The 21,452-nt window shown below is 47.2% G+C and overlaps 22 non-coding genes across 22 annotated transcripts; all 22 read right to left on the bottom strand.

Annotated features, from left to right (window-relative positions):
• Positions 1–326: 326 nt before the first annotated feature.
• Positions 327–398, bottom strand: TRNAP-CGG (transfer RNA proline (anticodon CGG)). The gene has a single exon. It is a non-coding gene; the product is annotated as a tRNA-Pro (tRNA).
• Positions 399–1,336: 938 nt separating this feature from the next.
• On the bottom strand, positions 1,337–1,448 carry TRNAL-CAA (transfer RNA leucine (anticodon CAA)). The gene is made up of 2 exons: positions 1,411–1,448; positions 1,337–1,382 (listed from the first exon to the last, which is right to left on the bottom strand). It is a non-coding gene; the product is annotated as a tRNA-Leu (tRNA).
• A 2,706-nt stretch (positions 1,449–4,154) lies between these two features.
• On the bottom strand, positions 4,155–4,266 carry TRNAL-CAA (transfer RNA leucine (anticodon CAA)). Its single transcript has 2 exons — positions 4,229–4,266; positions 4,155–4,200 (listed from the first exon to the last, which is right to left on the bottom strand). It is a non-coding gene; the product is annotated as a tRNA-Leu (tRNA).
• A 289-nt stretch (positions 4,267–4,555) lies between these two features.
• Positions 4,556–4,628, bottom strand: TRNAV-AAC (transfer RNA valine (anticodon AAC)). The gene has a single exon. It is a non-coding gene; the product is annotated as a tRNA-Val (tRNA).
• A 386-nt stretch (positions 4,629–5,014) lies between these two features.
• TRNAP-AGG (transfer RNA proline (anticodon AGG)) lies at positions 5,015–5,086 on the bottom strand. The gene has a single exon. It is a non-coding gene; the product is annotated as a tRNA-Pro (tRNA).
• A 1,896-nt stretch (positions 5,087–6,982) lies between these two features.
• On the bottom strand, positions 6,983–7,094 carry TRNAL-CAA (transfer RNA leucine (anticodon CAA)). The gene is made up of 2 exons: positions 7,057–7,094; positions 6,983–7,028 (listed from the first exon to the last, which is right to left on the bottom strand). It is a non-coding gene; the product is annotated as a tRNA-Leu (tRNA).
• Positions 7,095–7,383: 289 nt separating this feature from the next.
• Positions 7,384–7,456, bottom strand: TRNAV-AAC (transfer RNA valine (anticodon AAC)). Its single transcript has one exon. It is a non-coding gene; the product is annotated as a tRNA-Val (tRNA).
• Positions 7,457–7,842: 386 nt separating this feature from the next.
• Positions 7,843–7,914, bottom strand: TRNAP-AGG (transfer RNA proline (anticodon AGG)). The gene has a single exon. It is a non-coding gene; the product is annotated as a tRNA-Pro (tRNA).
• A 429-nt stretch (positions 7,915–8,343) lies between these two features.
• TRNAV-UAC (transfer RNA valine (anticodon UAC)) lies at positions 8,344–8,416 on the bottom strand. The gene has a single exon. It is a non-coding gene; the product is annotated as a tRNA-Val (tRNA).
• A 1,384-nt stretch (positions 8,417–9,800) lies between these two features.
• On the bottom strand, positions 9,801–9,912 carry TRNAL-CAA (transfer RNA leucine (anticodon CAA)). The gene is made up of 2 exons: positions 9,875–9,912; positions 9,801–9,846 (listed from the first exon to the last, which is right to left on the bottom strand). It is a non-coding gene; the product is annotated as a tRNA-Leu (tRNA).
• A 289-nt stretch (positions 9,913–10,201) lies between these two features.
• Positions 10,202–10,274, bottom strand: TRNAV-AAC (transfer RNA valine (anticodon AAC)). Its single transcript has one exon. It is a non-coding gene; the product is annotated as a tRNA-Val (tRNA).
• Positions 10,275–10,660: 386 nt separating this feature from the next.
• On the bottom strand, positions 10,661–10,732 carry TRNAP-AGG (transfer RNA proline (anticodon AGG)). The gene has a single exon. It is a non-coding gene; the product is annotated as a tRNA-Pro (tRNA).
• A 429-nt stretch (positions 10,733–11,161) lies between these two features.
• On the bottom strand, positions 11,162–11,234 carry TRNAV-UAC (transfer RNA valine (anticodon UAC)). Its single transcript has one exon. It is a non-coding gene; the product is annotated as a tRNA-Val (tRNA).
• A 385-nt stretch (positions 11,235–11,619) lies between these two features.
• On the bottom strand, positions 11,620–11,691 carry TRNAP-CGG (transfer RNA proline (anticodon CGG)). The gene has a single exon. It is a non-coding gene; the product is annotated as a tRNA-Pro (tRNA).
• Positions 11,692–12,629: 938 nt separating this feature from the next.
• Positions 12,630–12,741, bottom strand: TRNAL-CAA (transfer RNA leucine (anticodon CAA)). Its single transcript has 2 exons — positions 12,704–12,741; positions 12,630–12,675 (listed from the first exon to the last, which is right to left on the bottom strand). It is a non-coding gene; the product is annotated as a tRNA-Leu (tRNA).
• Positions 12,742–15,458: 2,717 nt separating this feature from the next.
• On the bottom strand, positions 15,459–15,570 carry TRNAL-CAA (transfer RNA leucine (anticodon CAA)). Its single transcript has 2 exons — positions 15,533–15,570; positions 15,459–15,504 (listed from the first exon to the last, which is right to left on the bottom strand). It is a non-coding gene; the product is annotated as a tRNA-Leu (tRNA).
• Positions 15,571–15,859: 289 nt separating this feature from the next.
• On the bottom strand, positions 15,860–15,932 carry TRNAV-AAC (transfer RNA valine (anticodon AAC)). Its single transcript has one exon. It is a non-coding gene; the product is annotated as a tRNA-Val (tRNA).
• Positions 15,933–16,318: 386 nt separating this feature from the next.
• Positions 16,319–16,390, bottom strand: TRNAP-AGG (transfer RNA proline (anticodon AGG)). Its single transcript has one exon. It is a non-coding gene; the product is annotated as a tRNA-Pro (tRNA).
• A 429-nt stretch (positions 16,391–16,819) lies between these two features.
• On the bottom strand, positions 16,820–16,892 carry TRNAV-UAC (transfer RNA valine (anticodon UAC)). The gene has a single exon. It is a non-coding gene; the product is annotated as a tRNA-Val (tRNA).
• Positions 16,893–17,277: 385 nt separating this feature from the next.
• Positions 17,278–17,349, bottom strand: TRNAP-CGG (transfer RNA proline (anticodon CGG)). Its single transcript has one exon. It is a non-coding gene; the product is annotated as a tRNA-Pro (tRNA).
• A 938-nt stretch (positions 17,350–18,287) lies between these two features.
• TRNAL-CAA (transfer RNA leucine (anticodon CAA)) lies at positions 18,288–18,399 on the bottom strand. The gene is made up of 2 exons: positions 18,362–18,399; positions 18,288–18,333 (listed from the first exon to the last, which is right to left on the bottom strand). It is a non-coding gene; the product is annotated as a tRNA-Leu (tRNA).
• A 2,717-nt stretch (positions 18,400–21,116) lies between these two features.
• On the bottom strand, positions 21,117–21,228 carry TRNAL-CAA (transfer RNA leucine (anticodon CAA)). Its single transcript has 2 exons — positions 21,191–21,228; positions 21,117–21,162 (listed from the first exon to the last, which is right to left on the bottom strand). It is a non-coding gene; the product is annotated as a tRNA-Leu (tRNA).
• Positions 21,229–21,452: the final 224 nt, after the last annotated feature.

Here is a 21,452-nt window from a genome sequence, read left to right as displayed (position 1 = left end):
CAATGTCCATGAAGCTCAACGTTGGACCCTCCTTACCCGATCTCTTTCTTTGGAAGAAAGCAACGAGGACCACTTTTATTCCAAAAGGCGATTTTAAAACCATACCTGAAATCACGCTAGAAAAACACTTTGAATTTAATGTTCCTACACTGATGGTCCACCCCAGAAAAGCAGTTGCAAAGAAGTCCGGCACTGAAATTCTATACGCCAAAACTGGGAAACAGCGTGCAGGGAAAGGAACTTTTTCACCATACACGGCGTCTTATAGCATTGAAAAGAAGAAATGGTCCTACATAATAAGCAGCCTAAAAATAATTCCACAACATGGGCTCGTCCGGGATTTGAACCCGGGACCTCTCGCACCCGAAGTGAGAATCATACCCCTAGACCAACGAGCCTGATTCCCCTGTCAGCAATTTGAACAATTTCTGATGCGTCTTTCAGAAACAAAGCAGTGCTATTTGGCTGCTCTCTCTCTATGTGAGCCACACAAAGTCATGTTTTCTCTCAAGGTGTTGTTTTTTTCACTCTTGCAAGGAAGGGATCAGCCGATATCCTAGCTGCCAGTGAGCAGAAAAAAGGCACTGATGAGAGCTGCAGGCACTTTCTGGCACTTGTACTTCTCTGCAAGTCCTGGACCCTTGCCCCATTAACTTCCACCCCAGAAGCAAGGGAGGGCCTGCCAATTCTTGCTCCTAAGAAAGAGGTGTTTGATTCTTGGATTCAAACACGCTCACTCAGCACTCAATGAGGCTCGATCAGGCGAGATTTATATGAGTGGCTCGCAGGACTGAAACACTCACCTGGGAGACCCAGGGTGGCTGAATTCCCAGAATGGCCATTGTTGGGCAAGTCACCTCCTTTCCTCCTGCCTCAATCTAGAATTGGCTGCAAATCACAAGATAGCGTTCAATGTCCGTGTGTACTGCCTACTCCCAGCTACCTCTCTGTCTTCCTTATGTAAATTAAAATTCGCAAGGGGGGACCAATGACAATCTGCTCCTCCCACATAACCAGGAAGCCCTGTTGAACATGTCTGCCTGTGTTGTTGCAGGGACAGTGCCTTCTCCGCCCAAAAGGTGGCAGGAGAGCCTCACAACAAAGATGGGATCAACTGCTTAATGAGAAACCAGCACAGCAGTTAGTGTGATGGAGTGCAAATTTAACGGAAGGTGTGCCTGAGGTGTCCCTTCCAGGAATACATGGAATTGTGATTGAGGGCCCAGCCTGATCGTTGGTGGATTTCTCGTCATATGTTACAGGTCCGTGCAAAGATTGTGGTGTGTGGGGAATGCACTGCAAAAAAACAGGACGATTTAAGGGTGTAAAAGAGACCTGTCAGAAGTGGGATTTGAACCCACGCCTCCATGAGGAGACCAGAAGTCTCAGTTGCACTGAAGATCAAGCTCTCTTGAGTCTGGCGCCTTAGACCACTCGGCCATCCTGACTGCTCTGGCTATGTACAGGTCTGACTCTTCTGTCTGCACTTGCCAATGTTTGCACTTACAGCGTTCGCAGCAATGTCACAGGTGTAAAGGCCCCACAATACAACATGGCATGATAAAAAAAAAAAGCTAGGCACAAGAGCGACCACTGATGGATGCGGATTACTTTGTTTCGTCTTGGAAAAGTAAAGGAAGTTTCCCACGGCTCGCTGGGTTCATGGACCGCCTCTTCTTAAGCTTGCATTGAGATAATAAGGTTTTAGAGGGTGCACATAAAAGCAGCTCATGCACAGTGTTTCTGCCCGGTCTCGAACCGGGGACCTTTCGCGTGTTAGGCGAACGTGATGACCACTACACTACAGAAATTAACTTGCTGTGTTTTACTGTTAGAGCAAGGTTCCTCTCAAGGATTCTCTCTACTTCTATTCTGCTGTATCAGCAGCCACTCAGAAAGCGAGGAGCAAGTGTGAAAACTGCAGAGATATCAGCCAACATGCTTGCAATTAGACGTATTAAAAATTTACTTATGCAGGCATCGACAGACAAATATCTGATGCCTAAATGCCAGCAAGTACAGCTTGGGAAAGCATCACCTGGGACACACACAGACTAAGCATGAAGGCAGAAAAAGCATGGATATCCGTTTTTCTTCTGAGGTTCAAAATAATTTGTGCAACAATGCGCCGAATGTAATGAGAAATAGTCAGGCATTGTCAGTTTTGAGTAGGATTCGTATGTTTACCTCTAAAAAAGGGCTCGTCCGAGATTTGAACCCGGGACCTCTCACAACCTAAGCGAGAATCATACCCCTAGACCAACGAGCCGAGGCACACAAGAGTCACCTTTTGCACCGGCTCCGGGGGTTATTGGCAGCGAGTTGGTGAATGATTCACCCAAAGCAAGCAACTGCACATGCTGCTCTCTTCTGCAATATGGTTGCTGTCTTTTCCATGGCCGTCATCGAACAAGAAATGAAAATACCTCCATCCTTCAGACATTTTGTCTGCTCTAGGTGTAAGCTCTCGGTGAGGACAATAAAACAATTTCTGCTCTCATGCCTTGCTTTCATCAAGTAGGCCCACCCTTCAGTACAAAAGGACGTGCAAACGAATGGCGCAAACTATCGTCACTTCTCTTTTTGAGCTGTCACTGAAGCCCCTGGAGCACAGTACGTCACGCTGGTGAGGGATAGACAGCTTCCATTATCTCAGCTTTCCTATAAGTTGAGAGAGTAAATGCAAGCAATAAGCTGCTGTTTTTGCCCGGTCTCGAACCAGGGACCTTTCGCGTGTAAAGCGAACGTGATAACCACTACACCACAGAAACAGATACTCTTGCAGGAATCTTCTTGGCATGTAGTGGGCTGGAAAGCACAGACCAAGGGCCAATGTCCATGAAGCTCAACGTTGGACCCTCCTTACCCGATCTCTTTCTTTGGAAGAAAGGAACGAGGACCACTTTTATTCCAAAAGGCGATTTTAAAACCAAACCTGAAATCACGCTAGAAAAACACTTTGAATTTAATGTTCCTACACTGATGGTCCACCCCAGAAAAGCAGTTGCAAAGAAGTCCGGCACTGAAATTCTATACGCCAAAACTGGGAAACAGCGTGCAGGGAAAGGAACTTTCTCACCATACACGGCGTCTTATAGCATTGAAAAGAAGAAATGGTCCTATATAATAAGCAGCCTAAAAATAATTCCACAACATGGGCTCGTCTGGGATTTGAACCCGGGACCTCTCGCACCCGAAGCGAGAATCATACCCCTAGACCAACGAGCCTGATTCCCCTGTCAGCAATTTGAACAATTTCTGATGCGTCTTTCAGAAAAAAAGCAGTGCTATTTGGCTGCTCTCTCTCTATGTGAGCCACACAAAGTCATGTTTTCTCTCAAGGTGTTGTTTTTTTCACTCTTGCAAGGAAGGGATCAGCTGATATCCTAGCTGCCAGTGAGCAGAAAAAAGGCACTGATGAGAACTGCAGGCACTTTCTGGCACTTGTACTTCTCTGCAAGTCCTGGACCCTTGCCCCATAAACTTCCACCCCAGAAGCAAGGGAGGGCCTGCCAATTCTTGCTCCTAAGAAAGAGATGTTTGATTCTTGGATTCAAACACGCTCGATCAGGCTCGATCAGGCGAGATTTATATGAGTGGCTCGCAGGACTGAAACACTCACCTGGGAGACCCAGGGTGGCTGAATTCCCAGAATGGCCATTGTTGGGCAAGTCACCTCCTTTCCTCCTGCCTCAATCTAGAATTGGCTGCAAATCACAAGATAGAGTTCAATATCCGTGTGTACTGCCTACTCCCAGCTACCTCTCTGTCTTCCTTATGTAAATTAAAATTTGCAAGGGGGGACCAATGACAATCTGCTCCTCCCACATAACCAGGAAGCCCTGTTGAACATGTCTGCCTGTGTTGTTGCAGGGACAGTGCCTTCTCCGCCCAAAAGGTGGCAGGAGAGCCTCACAACAAAGATGGGATCAACTGCTTAATGAGAAACCAGCACAGCAGTTAGTGTGATGGAGTGCAAATTTAACGGAAGGTGTGCCTGAGGTGTCCCTTCCAGGAATACATGGAATTGTGATTGAGGGCCCAGCCTGATCGTTGGTGGATTTCTCGTCATATGTTACAGGTCCGTGCAACGATTGTGGTGTGTGGGGAATGCACTGCAAAAAACAGGACGATTTATGGGTGTAAAAGAGACCTGTCAGAAGTGGGATTTGAACCCACGCCTCCATGAGGAGACCAGAAGTCTCAGTTGCACTGAAGATCAAGCTCTCTTGAGTCTGGCGCCTTAGACCACTCGGCCATCCTGACAGCCCTGGCTATGTACAGGTCTGACTCTTCTGTCTGCACTTGCCAATGTTTGCACTTACAGCGTTCGCAGCAATGTCACAGGTGTAAAGGCCCCACAATACAACATGGCATGATAAAAAAAAAAGCTAGGCACAAGAGCGACCACTGATGGATGCGGATTACTTTGTTTCATCTTGGAAAAGTAAAGGAAGTTTCCCACGGCTCGCTGGGTTCATGGACCGCCTCTTCTTAAGCTTGCATTGAGATAATAAGGTTTTAGAGGGTGCACATAAAAGCAGCTCATGCACAGTGTTTCTGCCCGGTCTCGAACCGGGGACCTTTCGCGTGTTAGGCGAACGTGATGACCACTACACTACAGAAACTAACTTGCTGTGTTTTACTGTTAGAGCAAGGTTCCTCTCAAGGATTCTCTCTACTTCTATTCTGCTGTATCAGCAGCCACTCAGGAAGCGAGGAGCAAGTGTGAAAACTGCAGAGATATCAGCCAACATGCTTGCAATTAGACGTATTAAAAATGTACTTATGCAGGCATCGACAGACAAATATCTGATGCCTAAATGCCAGCAAGTACAGCTTGGGAAAGCATCACCTGGGACACACACAGACTAAGCATGAAGGCAGAAAAAGCATGGATATCCGTTTTTCTTCTGAGGTTCAAAATAATTTGTGCAACAATGCGCCGAGTGTAATGAGAAATTGTCAGGCATTGTCAGTTTTGAGTAGGATTCGTATGCTTACCTCTAAAAAAGGGCTCGTCCGGGATTTGAACCCGGGACCTCTCGCACCCTAAGCGAGAATCATACCCCTAGACCAACGAGCCGAGGCACACAAGAGTCGCCTTTTGCACCGGCTCCGGGGGTTATTGGCAGCGAGTTGGTGAATGATTCACCCAAAGCAAGCAACTGCACATGCTGCTCTCTTCTGCAATATGGTTGCTGTCTTTTCCATGGCCGTCATCGAACAAGAAATGAAAATACCTCCATCCTTCAGACATTTTGTCTGCTCTAGGTGTAAGCTCTCGGTGAGGACAATAAAACAATTTCTGCTCTCATGCCTTGCTTTCATCAAGTAGGCCCACCCTTCAGTACAAAAGGACGTGCAAACGAATGGCGCAAACTATCGTCACTTCTCTTTTTGAGCTGTCACTGAAGCCCCTGGAGCACAGTACGTCACGCTGGTGAGGGATAGACTGCTTCCATTATCTCAGCTTTCCTATAAGTTGAGAGAGTAAATGCAAGCAATAAGCTGCTGTTTTTGCCCGGTCTCGAACCAGGGACCTTTCGCGTGTAAAGCGAACGTGATAACCACTACACCACAGAAACAGATACTCTTGCAGGAATCTTCTTGGCATGTAGTGGGCTGGAAAGCACAGACCAAGGGCCAATGTCCATGAAGCTCAACGTTGGACCCTCCTTACCCGATCTCTTTCTTTGGAAGAAAGGAACGAGGACCACTTTTATTCCAAAAGGCGATTTTAAAACCAAACCTGAAATCACGCTAGAAAAACACTTTGAATTTAATGTTCCTACACTGATGGTCCACCCCAGAAAAGCAGTTGCAAAGAAGTCCGGCACTGAAATTCTATACGCCAAAACTGGGAAACAGCGTGCAGGGAAAGGAACTTTCTCACCATACACGGCGTCTTATAGCATTGAAAAGAAGAAATGGTCCTATATAATAAGCAGCCTAAAAATAATTCCACAACATGGGCTCGTCTGGGATTTGAACCCGGGACCTCTCGCACCCGAAGCGAGAATCATACCCCTAGACCAACGAGCCTGATTCCCCTGTCAGCAATTTGAACAATTTCTGATGCGTCTTTCAGAAAAAAAGCAGTGCTATTTGGCTGCTCTCTCTCTATGTGAGCCACACAAAGTCATGTTTTCTCTCAAGGTGTTGTTTTTTTCACTCTTGCAAGGAAGGGATCAGCCGATATCCTAGCTGCCAGTGAGCAGAAAAAAGGCACTGATGAGAACTGCAGGCACTTTCTGGCACTTGTACTTCTCTGCAAGTCCTGGACCCTTGCCCCATAAACTTCCACCCCAGAAGCAAGGGAGGGCCTGCCAATTCTTGCTCCTAAGAAAGAGGTGTTTGATTCTTGGATTCAAACACGCTCACTCAGCGCTCGATCAGGCTCGATCAGGCGAGATTTATATGAGTGGCTCGCAGGACTGAAACACTCACCTGGGAGACCCAGGGTGGCTGAATTCCCAGAATGGCCATTGTTGGGCAAGTCACCTCCTTTCCTCCTGCCTCAATCTAGAATTGGCTGCAAATCACAAGATAGAGTTCAATATCCGTGTGTACTGCCTACTCCCAGCTACCTCTCTGTCTTCCTTATGTAAATTAAAATTCGCAAGGGTGGACCAATGACAATCTGCTCCTCCCACATAACCAGGAAGCCCTGTTGAACATGTCTGCCTGTGTTGTTGCAGGGACAGTGCCTTCTCCGCCCAAAAGGTGGCAGGAGAGCCTCACAACAAAGATGGGATCAACTGCTTAATGAGAAACCAGCACAGCAGTTAGTGTGATGGAGTGCAAATTTAACGGAAGGTGTGCCTGAGGTGTCCCTTCCAGGAATACATGGAATTGTGATTGAGGGCCCAGCCTGATCATTGGTGGATTTCTCGTCATATGTTACAGGTCCGTGCAAAGATTGTGGTGTGTGGGGAATGCACTGCAAAAAACAGGACGATTTATGGGTGTAAAAGAGACCTGTCAGAAGTGGGATTTGAACCCACGCCTCCATGAGGAGACCAGAAGTCTCAGTTGCACTGAAGATCAAGCTCTCTTGAGTCTGGCGCCTTAGACCACTCGGCCATCCTGACAGCCCTGGCTATGTACAGGTCTGACTCTTCTGTCTGCACTTGCCAATGTTTGCACTTACAGCGTTCGCAGCAATGTCACAGGTGTAAAGGCCCCACAATACAACATGGCATGATAAAAAAAAAAGCTAGGCACAAGAGCGACCACTGATGGATGCGGATTACTTTGTTTCGTCTTGGAAAAGTAAAGGAAGTTTCCCACGGCTCGCTGGGTTTATGGACCGCCTCTTCTTAAGCTTGCATTGAGATAATAAGGTTTTAGAGGGTGCACATAAAAGCAGCTCATGCACAGTGTTTCTGCCCGGTCTCGAACCGGGGACCTTTCGCGTGTTAGGCGAACGTGATGACCACTACACTACAGAAACTAACTTGCTGTGTTTTACTGTTAGAGCAAGGTTCCTCTCAAGGATTCTCTCTACTTCTATTCTGCTGTATCAGCAGCCACTCAGGAAGCGAGGAGCAAGTGTGAAAACTGCAGAGATATCAGCCAACATGCTTGCAATTAGACGTATTAAAAATGTACTTATGCAGGCATCGACAGACAAATATCTGATGCCTAAATGCCAGCAAGTACAGCTTGGGAAAGCATCACCTGGGACACACACAGACTAAGCATGAAGGCAGAAAAAGCATGGATATCCGTTTTTCTTCTGAGGTTCAAAATAATTTGTGCAACAATGCGCCGAGTGTAATGAGAAATTGTCAGGCATTGTCAGTTTTGAGTAGGATTCGTATGCTTACCTCTAAAAAAGGGCTCGTCCGGGATTTGAACCCGGGACCTCTCGCACCCTAAGCGAGAATCATACCCCTAGACCAACGAGCCGAGGCACACAAGAGTCGCCTTTTGCACCGGCTCCGGGGGTTATTGGCAGCGAGTTGGTGAATGATTCACCCAAAGCAAGCAACTGCACATGCTGCTCTCTTCTGCAATATGGTTGCTGTCTTTTCCATGGCCGTCATCGAACAAGAAATGAAAATACCTCCATCCTTCAGACATTTTGTTTGCTCTAGGTGTATGCTCTCGGTGAGGACAATAAAACAATTTCTGCTCTCATGCCTTGCTTTCATCAAGTAGGCCCACCCTTCAGTACAAAAGGACGTGCAAACGAATGGCGCAAACTATCGTCACTTCTCTTTTTGAGCTGTCACTGATGCCCCTGGAGCACAGTACGTCACGCTGGTGAGGGATAGACAGCTTCCATTATCTCAGCTTTCCTATAAGTTGAGAGAGTAAATGCAAACAATAAGCTGCTGTTTCTGCCCGGTCTCGAACCAGGGACCTTTCGCGTGTAAAGCGAACGTGATAACCACTACACCACAGAAACAGATACTTTTGCCGCAATCTTCTTGGCATGTAGTGGGCTGGAAAGCACAGACCAAGGGCCAATGTCCATGAAGCTCAACGTTGGACCCTCCTTACCCGATCTCTTTCTTTGGAAGAAAGGAACGAGGACCACTTTTATTCCAAAAGGCGATTTTAAAACCAAACCTGAAATCACGCTAGAAAAACACTTTGAATTTAATGTTCCTACACTGATGGTCCACCCCAGAAAAGCAGTTGCAAAGAAGTCCGGCACTGAAATTCTATACGCCAAAACTGGGAAACAGCGTGCAGGGAAAGGAACTTTCTCACCATACACGGCGTCTTATAGCATTGAAAAGAAGAAATGGTCCTATATAATAAGCAGCCTAAAAATAATTCCACAACATGGGCTCGTCTGGGATTTGAACCCGGGACCTCTCGCACCCGAAGCGAGAATCATACCCCTAGACCAACGAGCCTGATTCCCCTGTCAGCAATTTGAACAATTTCTGATGCGTCTTTCAGAAAAAAAGCAGTGCTATTTGGCTGCTCTCTCTCTATGTGAGCCACACAAAGTCATGTTTTCTCTCAAGGTGTTGTTTTTTTCACTCTTGCAAGGAAGGGATCAGCCGATATCCTAGCTGCCAGTGAGCAGAAAAAAGGCACTGATGAGAACTGCAGGCACTTTCTGGCACTTGTACTTCTCTGCAAGTCCTGGACCCTTGCCCCATAAACTTCCACCCCAGAAGCAAGGGAGGGCCTGCCAATTCTTGCTCCTAAGAAAGAGGTGTTTGATTCTTGGATTCAAACACGCTCACTCAGCGCTCGATCAGGCGAGATTTATATGAGTGGCTCGCAGGACTGAAACACTCACCTGGGAGACCCAGGGTGGCTGAATTCCCAGAATGGCCATTGTTGGGCAAGTCACCTCCTTTCCTCCTGCCTCAATCTAGAATTGGCTGCAAATCACAAGATAGAGTTCAATATCCGTGTGTACTGCCTACTCCCAGCTACCTCTCTGTCTTCCTTATGTAAATTAAAATTCGCAAGGGGGGACCAATGACAATCTGCTCCTCCCACATAACCAGGAAGCCCTGTTGAACATGTCTGCCTGTGTTGTTGCAGGGACAGTGCCTTCTCCGCCCAAAAGGTGGCAGGAGAGCCTCACAACAAAGATGGGATCAACTGCTTAATGAGAAACCAGCACAGCAGTTAGTGTGATGGAGTGCAAATTTAACGGAAGGTGTGCCTGAGGTGTCCCTTCCAGGAATACATGGAATTGTGATTGAGGGCCCAGCCTGATCGTTGGTGGATTTCTCGTCATATGTTACAGGTCCGTGCAAAGATTGTGGTGTGTGGGGAATGCACTGCAAAAAACAGGACGATTTATGGGTGTAAAAGAGACCTGTCAGAAGTGGGATTTGAACCCACGCCTCCATGAGGAGACCAGAAGTCTCAGTTGCACTGAAGATCAAGCTCTCTTGAGTCTGGCGCCTTAGACCACTCGGCCATCCTGACAGCCCTGGCTATGTACAGGTCTGACTCTTCTGTCTGCACTTGCCAATGTTTGCACTTACAGCGTTCGCAGCAATGTCACAGATGTAAAGGCCCCACAATACAACATGGCATGATAAAAAAAAAAGCTAGGCACAAGAGCGACCACTGATGGATGCGGATTACTTTGTTTCGTCTTGGAAAAGTAAAGGAAGTTTCCCACGGCTCGCTGGGTTCATGGACCGCCTCTTCTTAAGCTTGCATTGAGATAATAAGGTTTTAGAGGGTGCACATAAAAGCAGCTCATGCACAGTGTTTCTGCCCGGTCTCGAACCGGGGACCTTTCGCGTGTTAGGCGAACGTGATGACCACTACACTACAGAAACTAACTTGCTGTGTTTTACTGTTAGAGCAAGGTTCCTCTCAAGGATTCTCTCTACTTCTATTCTGCTGTATCAGCAGCCACTCAGGAAGCGAGGAGCAAGTGTGAAAACTGCAGAGATATCAGCCAACATGCTTGCAATTAGACGTATTAAAAATGTACTTATGCAGGCATCGACAGACAAATATCTGATGCCTAAATGCCAGCAAGTACAGCTTGGGAAAGCATCACCTGGGACACACACAGACTAAGCATGAAGGCAGAAAAAGCATGGATATCCGTTTTTCTTCTGAGGTTCAAAATAATTTGTGCAACAATGCGCCGAGTGTAATGAGAAATTGTCAGGCATTGTCAGTTTTGAGTAGGATTCGTATGCTTACCTCTAAAAAAGGGCTCGTCCGGGATTTGAACCCGGGACCTCTCGCACCCTAAGCGAGAATCATACCCCTAGACCAACGAGCCGAGGCACACAAGAGTCGCCTTTTGCACCGGCTCCGGGGGTTATTGGCAGCGAGTTGGTGAATGATTCACCCAAAGCAAGCAACTGCACATGCTGCTCTCTTCTGCAATATGGTTGCTGTCTTTTCCATGGCCGTCATCGAACAAGAAATGAAAATACCTCCATCCTTCAGACATTTTGTTTGCTCTAGGTGTATGCTCTCGGTGAGGACAATAAAACAATTTCTGCTCTCATGCCTTGCTTTCATCAAGTAGGCCCACCCTTCAGTACAAAAGGACGTGCAAACGAATGGCGCAAACTATCGTCACTTCTCTTTTTGAGCTGTCACTGATGCCCCTGGAGCACAGTACGTCACGCTGGTGAGGGATAGACAGCTTCCATTATCTCAGCTTTCCTATAAGTTGAGAGAGTAAATGCAAACAATAAGCTGCTGTTTCTGCCCGGTCTCGAACCAGGGACCTTTCGCGTGTAAAGCGAACGTGATAACCACTACACCACAGAAACAGATACATTTGCCGCAATCTTCTTGGCATGTAGTGGGCTGGAAAGCACAGACCAAGGGCCAATGTCCATGAAGCTCAACGTTGGACCCTCCTTACCCGATCTCTTTCTTTGGAAGAAAGCAACGAGGACCACTTTTATTCCAAAAGGCGATTTTAAAACCATACCTGAAATCACGCTAGAAAAACACTTTGAATTTAATGTTCCTACACTGATGGTCCACCCCAGAAAAGCAGTTGCAAAGAAGTCCGGCACTGAAATTCTATACGCCAAAACTGGGAAACAGCGTGCAGGGAAAGGAACTTTTTCACCATACACGGCGTCTTATAGCATTGAAAAGAAGAAATGGTCCTACATAATAAGCAGCCTAAAAATAATTCCACAACATGGGCTCGTCCGGGATTTGAACCCGGGACCTCTCGCACCCGAAGTGAGAATCATACCCCTAGACCAACGAGCCTGATTCCCCTGTCAGCAATTTGAACAATTTCTGATGCGTCTTTCAGAAACAAAGCAGTGCTATTTGGCTGCTCTCTCTCTATGTGAGCCACACAAAGTCATGTTTTCTCTCAAGGTGTTGTTTTTTTCACTCTTGCAAGGAAGGGATCAGCCAATATCCTAGCTGCCAGTGAGCAGAAAAAAGGCACTGATGAGAACTGCAGGCACTTTCTGGCACTTGTACTTCTCTGCAAGTCCTGGACCCTTGCCCCATTAACTTCCACCCCAGAAGCAAGGGAGGGCCTGCCAATTCTTGCTCCTAAGAAAGAGGTGTTTGATTCTTGGATTCAAACACGCTCACTCAGCGCTCGATCAGGCTCGATCAGGCGAGATTTATATGAGTGGCTCGCAGGACTGAAACACTCACCTGGGAGACCCAGGGTGGCTGAATTCCCAGAATGGCCATTGTTGGGCAAGTCACCTCCTTTCCTCCTGCCTCAATCTAGAATTGGCTGCAAATCACAAGATAGCGTTCAATGTCCGTGTGTACTGCCTACTCCCAGCTACCTCTCTGTCTTCCTTATGTAAATTAAAATTCGCAAGGGGGGACCAATGACAATCTGCTCCTCCCACATAACCAGGAAGCCCTGTTGAACATGTCTGCCTGTGTTGTTGCAGGGACAGTGCCTTCTCCGCCCAAAAGGTGGCAGGAGAGCCTCACAACAAAGATGGGATCAACTGCTTAATGAGAAACCAGCACAGCAGTTAGTGTGATGGAGTGCAAATTTAACGGAAGGTGTGCCTGAGGTGTCCCTTCCAGGAATACATGGAATTGTGATTGAGGGCCCAGCCTGATCGTTGGTGGATTTCTCGTCATATGTTACAGGTCCGTGCAAAGATTGTGGTGTGTGGGGAATGCACTGCAAAAAAACAGGACGATTTAAGGGTGTAAAAGAGACCTGTCAGAAGTGGGATTTGAACCCACGCCTCCATGAGGAGACCAGAAGTCTCAGTTGCACTGAAGATCAAGCTCTCTTGAGTCTGGCGCCTTAGACCACTCGGCCATCCTGACTGCTCTGGCTATGTACAGGTCTGACTCTTCTGTCTGCACTTGCCAATGTTTGCACTTACAGCGTTCGCAGCAATGTCACAGGTGTAAAGGCCCCACAATACAACATGGCATGATAAAAAAAAAAAGCTAGGCACAAGAGCGACCACTGATGGATGCGGATTACTTTGTTTCGTCTTGGAAAAGTAAAGGAAGTTTCCCACGGCTCGCTGGGTTCATGGACCGCCTCTTCTTAAGCTTGCATTGAGATAATAAGGTTTTAGAGGGTGCACATAAAAGGAGCTCATGCACAGTGTTTCTGCCCGGTCTCGAACCGGGGACCTTTCGCGTGTTAGGCGAACGTGATGACCACTACACTACAGAAATTAACTTGCTGTGTTTTACTGTTAGAGCAAGGTTCCTCTCAAGGATTCTCTCTACTTCTATTCTGCTGTATCAGCAGCCACTCAGAAAGCGAGGAGCAAGTGTGAAAACTGCAGAGATATCAGCCAACATGCTTGCAATTAGACGTATTAAAAATTTACTTATGCAGGCATCGACAGACAAATATCTGATGCCTAAATGCCAGCAAGTACAGCTTGGGAAAGCATCACCTGGGACACACACAGACTAAGCATGAAGGCAGAAAAAGCATGGATATCCGTTTTTCTTCTGAGGTTCAAAATAATTTGTGCAACAATGCGCCGAATGTAATGAGAAATAGTCAGGCATTGTCAGTTTTGAGTAGGATTCGTATGTTTACCTCTAAAAAAGGGCTCGTCCGAGATTTGAACCCGGGACCTCTCACAACCTAAGCGAGAATCATACCCCTAGACCAACGAGCCGAGGCACACAAGAGTCACCTTTTGCACCGGCTCCGGGGGTTATTGGCAGCGAGTTGGTGAATGATTCACCCAAAGCAAGCAACTGCACATGCTGCTCTCTTCTGCAATATGGTTGCTGTCTTTTCCATGGCCGTCATCGAACAAGAAATGAAAATACCTCCATCCTTCAGACATTTTGTCTGCTCTAGGTGTAAGCTCTCGGTGAGGACAATAAAACAATTTCTGCTCTCATGCCTTGCTTTCATCAAGTAGGCCCACCCTTCAGTACAAAAGGACGTGCAAACGAATGGCGCAAACTATCGTCACTTCTCTTTTTGAGCTGTCACTGAAGCCCCTGGAGCACAGTACGTCACGCTGGTGAGGGATAGACAGCTTCCATTATCTCAGCTTTCCTATAAGTTGAGAGAGTAAATGCAAGCAATAAGCTGCTGTTTTTGCCCGGTCTCGAACCAGGGACCTTTCGCGTGTAAAGCGAACGTGATAACCACTACACCACAGAAACAGATACTCTTGCAGGAATCTTCTTGGCATGTAGTGGGCTGGAAAGCACAGACCAAGGGCCAATGTCCATGAAGCTCAACGTTGGACCCTCCTTACCCGATCTCTTTCTTTGGAAGAAAGGAACGAGGACCACTTTTATTCCAAAAGGCGATTTTAAAACCAAACCTGAAATCACGCTAGAAAAACACTTTGAATTTAATGTTCCTACACTGATGGTCCACCCCAGAAAAGCAGTTGCAAAGAAGTCCGGCACTGAAATTCTATACGCCAAAACTGGGAAACAGCGTGCAGGGAAAGGAACTTTCTCACCATACACGGCGTCTTATAGCATTGAAAAGAAGAAATGGTCCTATATAATAAGCAGCCTAAAAATAATTCCACAACATGGGCTCGTCTGGGATTTGAACCCGGGACCTCTCGCACCCGAAGCGAGAATCATACCCCTAGACCAACAAGCCTGATTCCCCTGTCAGCAATTTGAACAATTTCTGATGCGTCTTTCAGAAAAAAAGCAGTGCTATTTGGCTGCTCTCTCTCTATGTGAGCCACACAAAGTCATGTTTTCTCTCAAGGTGTTGTTTTTTTCACTCTTGCAAGGAAGGGATCAGCCGATATCCTAGCTGCCAGTGAGCAGAAAAAAGGCACTGATGAGAACTGCAGGCACTTTCTGGCACTTGTACTTCTCTGCAAGTCCTGGACCCTTGCCCCATTAACTTCCACCCCAGAAGCAAGGGAGGGCCTGCCAATTCTTGCTCCTAAGAAAGAGGTGTTTGATTCTTGGATTCAAACACGCTCACTCAGCGCTCGATGAGGCTCGATCAGGCGAGATTTATATGAGTGGCTCGCAGGACTGAAACACTCACCTGGGAGACCCAGGGTGGCTGAATTCCCAGAATGGCCATTGTTGGGCAAGTCACCTCCTTTCCTCCTGCCTCAATCTAGAATTGGCTGCAAATCACAAGATAGAGTTCAATATCCGTGTGTACTGCCTACTCCCAGCTACCTCTCTGTCTTCCTTATGTAAATTAAAATTCGCAAGGGGGGACCAATGACAATCTGCTCCTCCCACATAACCAGGAAGCCCTGTTGAACATGTCTGCCTGTGTTGTTGCAGGGACAGTGCCTTCTCCGCCCAAAAGGTGGCAGGAGAGCCTCACAACAAAGATGGGATCAACTGCTTAATGAGAAACCAGCACAGCAGTTAGTGTGATGGAGTGCAAATTTAACGGAAGGTGTGCCTGAGGTGTCCCTTCCAGGAATACATGGAATTGTGATTGAGGGCCCAGCCTGATCGTTGGTGGATTTCTCGTCATATGTTACAGGTCCGTGCAAAGATTGTGGTGTGTGGGGAATGCACTGCAAAAAACAGGACGATTTATGGGTGTAAAAGAGACCTGTCAGAAGTGGGATTTGAACCCACGCCTCCATGAGGAGACCAGAAGTCTCAGTTGCACTGAAGATCAAGCTCTCTTGAGTCTGGCGCCTTAGACCACTCGGCCATCCTGACAGCCCTGGCTATGTACAGGTCTGACTCTTCTGTCTGCACTTGCCAATGTTTGCACTTACAGCGTTCGCAGCAATGTCACAGGTGTAAAGGCCCAACAATACAACATGGCATGATAAAAAAAAAAGCTAGGCACAAGAGCGACCACTGATGGATGCGGATTACTTTGTTTCGTCTTGGAAAAGTAAAGGAAGTTTCCCACGGCTCGCTGGGTTCATGGACCGCCTCTTCTTAAGCTTGCATTGAGATAATAAGGTTTTAGAGGGTGCACATAAAAGCAGCTCATGCACAGTGTTTCTGCCCGGTCTCGAACCGGGGACCTTTCGCGTGTTAGGCGAACGTGATGACCACTACACTACAGAAACTAACTTGCTGTGTTTTACTGTTAGAGCAAGGTTCCTCTCAAGGATTCTCTCTACTTCTATTCTGCTGTATCAGCAGCCACTCAGGAAGCGAGGAGCAAGTGTGAAAACTGCAGAGATATCAGCCAACATGCTTGCAATTAGACGTATTAAAAATGTACTTATGCAGGCATCGACAGACAAATATCTGATGCCTAAATGCCAGCAAGTACAGCTTGGGAAAGCATCACCTGGGACACACACAGACTAAGCATGAAGGCAGAAAAAGCATGGATATCCGTTTTTCTTCTGAGGTTCAAAATAATTTGTGCAACAATGCGCCGAGTGTAATGAGAAATTGTCAGGCATTGTCAGTTTTGAGTAGGATTCGTATGCTTACCTCTAAAAAAGGGCTCGTCCGGGATTTGAACCCGGGACCTCTCGCACCCTAAGCGAGAATCATACCCCTAGACCAACGAGCCGAGGCACACAAGAGTCGCCTTTTGCACCGGCTCCGGGGGTTATTGGCAGCGAGTTGGTGAATGATTCACCCAAAGCAAGCAACTGCGCATGCTGCTCTCTTCTGCAATATGGTTGCTGTCTTTTCCATGGCCGTCATCGAACAAGAAATGAAAATACCTCCATCCTTCAGACATTTTGTTTGCTCTAGGTGTATGCTCTCGGTGAGGACAATAAAACAATTTCTGCTCTCATGCCTTGCTTTCATCAAGTAGGCCCACCCTTCTGTACAAAAGGACGTGCAAACGAATGGCGCAAACTATCGTCACTTCTCTTTTTGAGCTGTCACTGATGCCCCTGGAGCACAGTACGTCACGCTGGTGAGGGATAGACAGCTTCCATTATCTCAGCTTTCCTATAAGTTGAGAGAGTAAATGCAAACAATAAGCTGCTGTTTCTGCCCGGTCTCGAACCAGGGACCTTTCGCGTGTAAAGCGAACGTGATAACCACTACACCACAGAAACAGATACTTTTGCCGCAATCTTCTTGGCATGTAGTGGGCTGGAAAGCACAGACCAAGGGCCAATGTCCATGAAGCTCAACGTTGGACCCTCCTTACCCGATCTCTTTCTTTGGAAGAAAGCAACGAGGACCACTTTTATTCCAAAAGGCGATTTTAAAACCATACCTGAAATCACGCTAGAAAAACACTTTGAATTTAATGTTCCTACACTGATGGTCCACCCCAGAAAAGCAGTTGCAAAGAAGTCCGGCACTGAAATTCTATACGCCAAAACTGGGAAACAGCGTGCAGGGAAAGGAACTTTTTCACCATACACGGCGTCTTATAGCATTGAAAAGAAGAAATGGTCCTACATAATAAGCAGCCTAAAAATAATTCCACAACATGGGCTCGTCCGGGATTTGAACCCGGGACCTCTCGCACCCGAAGTGAGAATCATACCCCTAGACCAACGAGCCTGATTCCCCTGTCAGCAATTTGAACAATTTCTGATGCGTCTTTCAGAAACAAAGCAGTGCTATTTGGCTGCTCTCTCTCTATGTGAGCCACACAAAGTCATGTTTTCTCTCAAGGTGTTGTTTTTTTCACTCTTGCAAGGAAGGGATCAGCCGATATCCTAGCTGCCAGTGAGCAGAAAAAAGGCACTGATGAGAACTGCAGGCACTTTCTGGCACTTGTACTTCTCTGCAAGTCCTGGACCCTTGCCCCATTAACTTCCACCCCAGAAGCAAGGGAGGGCCTGCCAATTCTTGCTCCTAAGAAAGAGGTGTTTGATTCTTGGATTCAAACACGCTCACTCAGCACTCAATGAGGCTCGATCAGGCGAGATTTATATGAGTGGCTCGCAGGACTGAAACACTCACCTGGGAGACCCAGGGTGGCTGAATTCCCAGAATGGCCATTGTTGGGCAAGTCACCTCCTTTCCTCCTGCCTCAATCTCGAATTGGCTGCAAATCACAAGATAGCGTTCAATGTCCGTGTGTACTGCCTACTCCCAGCTACCTCTCTGTCTTCCTTATGTAAATTAAAATTCGCAAGGGGGGACCAATGACAATCTGCTCCTCCCACATAACCAGGAAGCCCTGTTGAACATGTCTGCCTGTGTTGTTGCAGGGACAGTGCCTTCTCCGCCCAAAAGGTGGCAGGAGAGCCTCACAACAAAGATGGGATCAACTGCTTAATGAGAAACCAGCACAGCAGTTAGTGTGATGGAGTGCAAATTTAACGGAAGGTGTGCCTGAGGTGTCCCTTCCAGGAATACATGGAATTGTGATTGAGGGCCCAGCCTGATCGTTGGTGGATTTCTCGTCATATGTTACAGGTCCGTGCAAAGATTGTGGTGTGTGGGGAATGCACTGCAAAAAAACAGGACGATTTAAGGGTGTAAAAGAGACCTGTCAGAAGTGGGATTTGAACCCACGCCTCCATGAGGAGACCAGAAGTCTCAGTTGCACTGAAGATCAAGCTCTCTTGAGTCTGGCGCCTTAGACCACTCGGCCATCCTGACTGCTCTGGCTATGTACAGGTCTGACTCTTCTGTCTGCACTTGCCAATGTTTGCACTTACAGCGTTCGCAGCAATGTCACAGGTGTAAAGGCCCCACAATACAACATGGCATGATAAAAAAAAAAAGCTAGGCACAAGAGCGACCACTGATGGATGCGGATTACTTTGTTTCGTCTTGGAAAAGTAAAGGAAGTTTCCCACGGCTCGCTGGGTTCATGGACCGCCTCTTCTTAAGCTTGCATTGAGATAATAAGGTTTTAGAGGGTGCACATAAAAGCAGCTCATGCACAGTGTTTCTGCCCGGTCTCGAACCGGGGACCTTTCGCGTGTTAGGCGAACGTGATGACCACTACACTACAGAAATTAACTTGCGGTGTTTTACTGTTAGAGCAAGGTTCCTCTCAAGGATTCTCTCTACTTCTATTCTGCTGTATCAGCAGCCACTCAGAAAGCGAGGAGCAAGTGTGAAAACTGCAGAGATATCAGCCAACATGCTTGCAATTAGACGTATTAAAAATTTACTTATGCAGGCATCGACAGACAAATATCTGATGCCTAAATGCCAGCAAGTACAGCTTGGGAAAGCATCACCTGGGACACACACAGACTAAGCATGAAGGCAGAAAAAGCATGGATATCCGTTTTTCTTCTGAGGTTCAAAATAATTTGTGCAACAATGCGCCGAATGTAATGAGAAATAGTCAGGCATTGTCAGTTTTGAGTAGGATTCGTATGTTTACCTCTAAAAAAGGGCTCGTCCGAGATTTGAACCCGGGACCTCTCACAACCTAAGCGAGAATCATACCCCTAGACCAACGAGCCGAGGCACACAAGAGTCACCTTTTGCACCGGCTCCGGGGGTTATTGGCAGCGAGTTGGTGAATGATTCACCCAAAGCAAGCAACTGCACATGCTGCTCTCTTCTGCAATATGGTTGCTGTCTTTTCCATGGCCGTCATCGAACAAGAAATGAAAATACCTCCATCCTTCAGACATTTTGTCTGCTCTAGGTGTAAGCTCTCGGTGAGGACAATAAAACAATTTCTGCTCTCATGCCTTGCTTTCATCAAGTAGGCCCACCCTTCAGTACAAAAGGACGTGCAAACGAATGGCGCAAACTATCGTCACTTCTCTTTTTGAGCTGTCACTGAAGCCCCTGGAGCACAGTACGTCACGCTGGTGAGGGATAGACAGCTTCCATTATCTCAGCTTTCCTATAAGTTGAGAGAGTAAATGCAAGCAATAAGCTGCTGTTTTTGCCCGGTCTCGAACCAGGGACCTTTCGCGTGTAAAGCGAACGTGATAACCACTACACCACAGAAACAGATACTCTTGCAGGAATCTTCTTGGCATGTAGTGGGCTGGAAAGCACAGACCAAGGGCCAATGTCCATGAAGCTCAACGTTGGACCCTCCTTACCCGATCTCTTTCTTTGGAAGAAAGGAACGAGGACCACTTTTATTCCAAAAGGCGATTTTAAAACCAAACCTGAAATCACGCTAGAAAAACACTTTGAATTTAATGTTCCTACACTGATGGTCCACCCCAGAAAAGCAGTTGCAAAGAAGTCCGGCACTGAAATTCTATACGCCAAAACTGGGAAACAGCGTGCAGGGAAAGGAACTTTCTCACCATACACGGCGTCTTATAGCATTGAAAAGAAGAAATGGTCCTATATAATAAGCAGCCTAAAAATAATTCCACAACATGGGCTCGTCTGGGATTTGAACCCGGGACCTCTCGCACCCGAAGCGAGAATCATACCCCTAGACCAACGAGCCTGATTCCCCTGTCAGCAATTTGAACAATTTCTGATGCGTCTTTCAGAAAAAAAGCAGTGCTATTTGGCTGCTCTCTCTCTATGTGAGCCACACAAAGTCATGTTTTCTCTCAAGGTGTTGTTTTTTTCACTCTTGCAAGGAAGGGATCAGCCGATATCCTAGCTGCCAGTGAGCAGAAAAAAGGCACTGATGAGAACTGCAGGCACTTTCTGGCACTTGTACTTCTCTGCAAGTCCTGGACCCTTGCCCCATAAACTTCCACCCCAGAAGCAAGGGAGGGCCTGCCAATTCTTGCTCCTAAGAAAGAGGTGTTTGATTCTTGGATTCAAACACGCTCACTCAGCGCTCGATCAGGCTCGATCAGGCGAGATTTATATGAGTGGCTCGCAGGACTGAAACACTCACCTGGGAGACCCAGGGTGGCTGAATTCCCAGAATGGCCATTGTTGGGCAAGTCACCTCCTTTCCTCCTGCCTCAATCTAGAATTGGCTGCAAATCACAAGATAGAGTTCAATATCCGTGTGTACTGCCTACTCCCAGCTACCTCTCTGTCTTCCTTATGTAAATTAAAATTCGCAAGGGGGGACCAATGACAATCTGCTCCTCCCACATAACCAGGAAGCCCTGTTGAACATGTCTGCCTGTGTTGTTGCAGGGACAGTGCCTTCTCCGCCCAAAAGGTGGCAGGAGAGCCTCACAACAAAGATGGGATCAACTGCTTAATGAGAAACCAGCACAGCAGTTAGTGTGATGGAGTGCAAATTTAACGGAAGGTGTGCCTGAGGTGTCCCTTCCAGGAATACATGGAATTGTGATTGAGGGCCCAGCCTGATCGTTGGTGGATTTCTCGTCATATGTTACAGGTCCGTGCAAAGATTGTGGTGTGTGGGGAATGCACTGCAAAAAACAGGACGATTTATGGGTGTAAAAGAGACCTGTCAGAAGTGGGATTTGAACCCACGCCTCCATGAGGAGACCAGAAGTCTCAGTTGCACTGAAGATCAAGCTCTCTTGAGTCTGGCGCCTTAGACCACTCGGCCATCCTGACAGCCCTGGCTATGTACAGGTCTGACTCTTCTGTCTGCACTTGCCAATGTTTGCACTTACAGCGTTCGCAGCAATGTCACAGGTGTAAAGGCCCCACAATACAACATGGCATGATAAAAAAAGAAGCTAGGCACAAGAGCGACCACTGATGGATGCGGATTACTTTGTTTCGTCTTGGAAAAGTAAAGGAAGTTTCCCACGGCTCGCTGGGTTCATGGACCGCCT

The sequence above is a fragment of the Triturus cristatus genome, chromosome 10 (assembly GCF_964204655.1).
Source record: "Triturus cristatus chromosome 10, aTriCri1.1, whole genome shotgun sequence".
NCBI lineage: Eukaryota > Metazoa > Chordata > Amphibia > Caudata > Salamandridae > Triturus > Triturus cristatus.
This window is presented reverse-complemented; position numbering and strand designations above follow the sequence as displayed.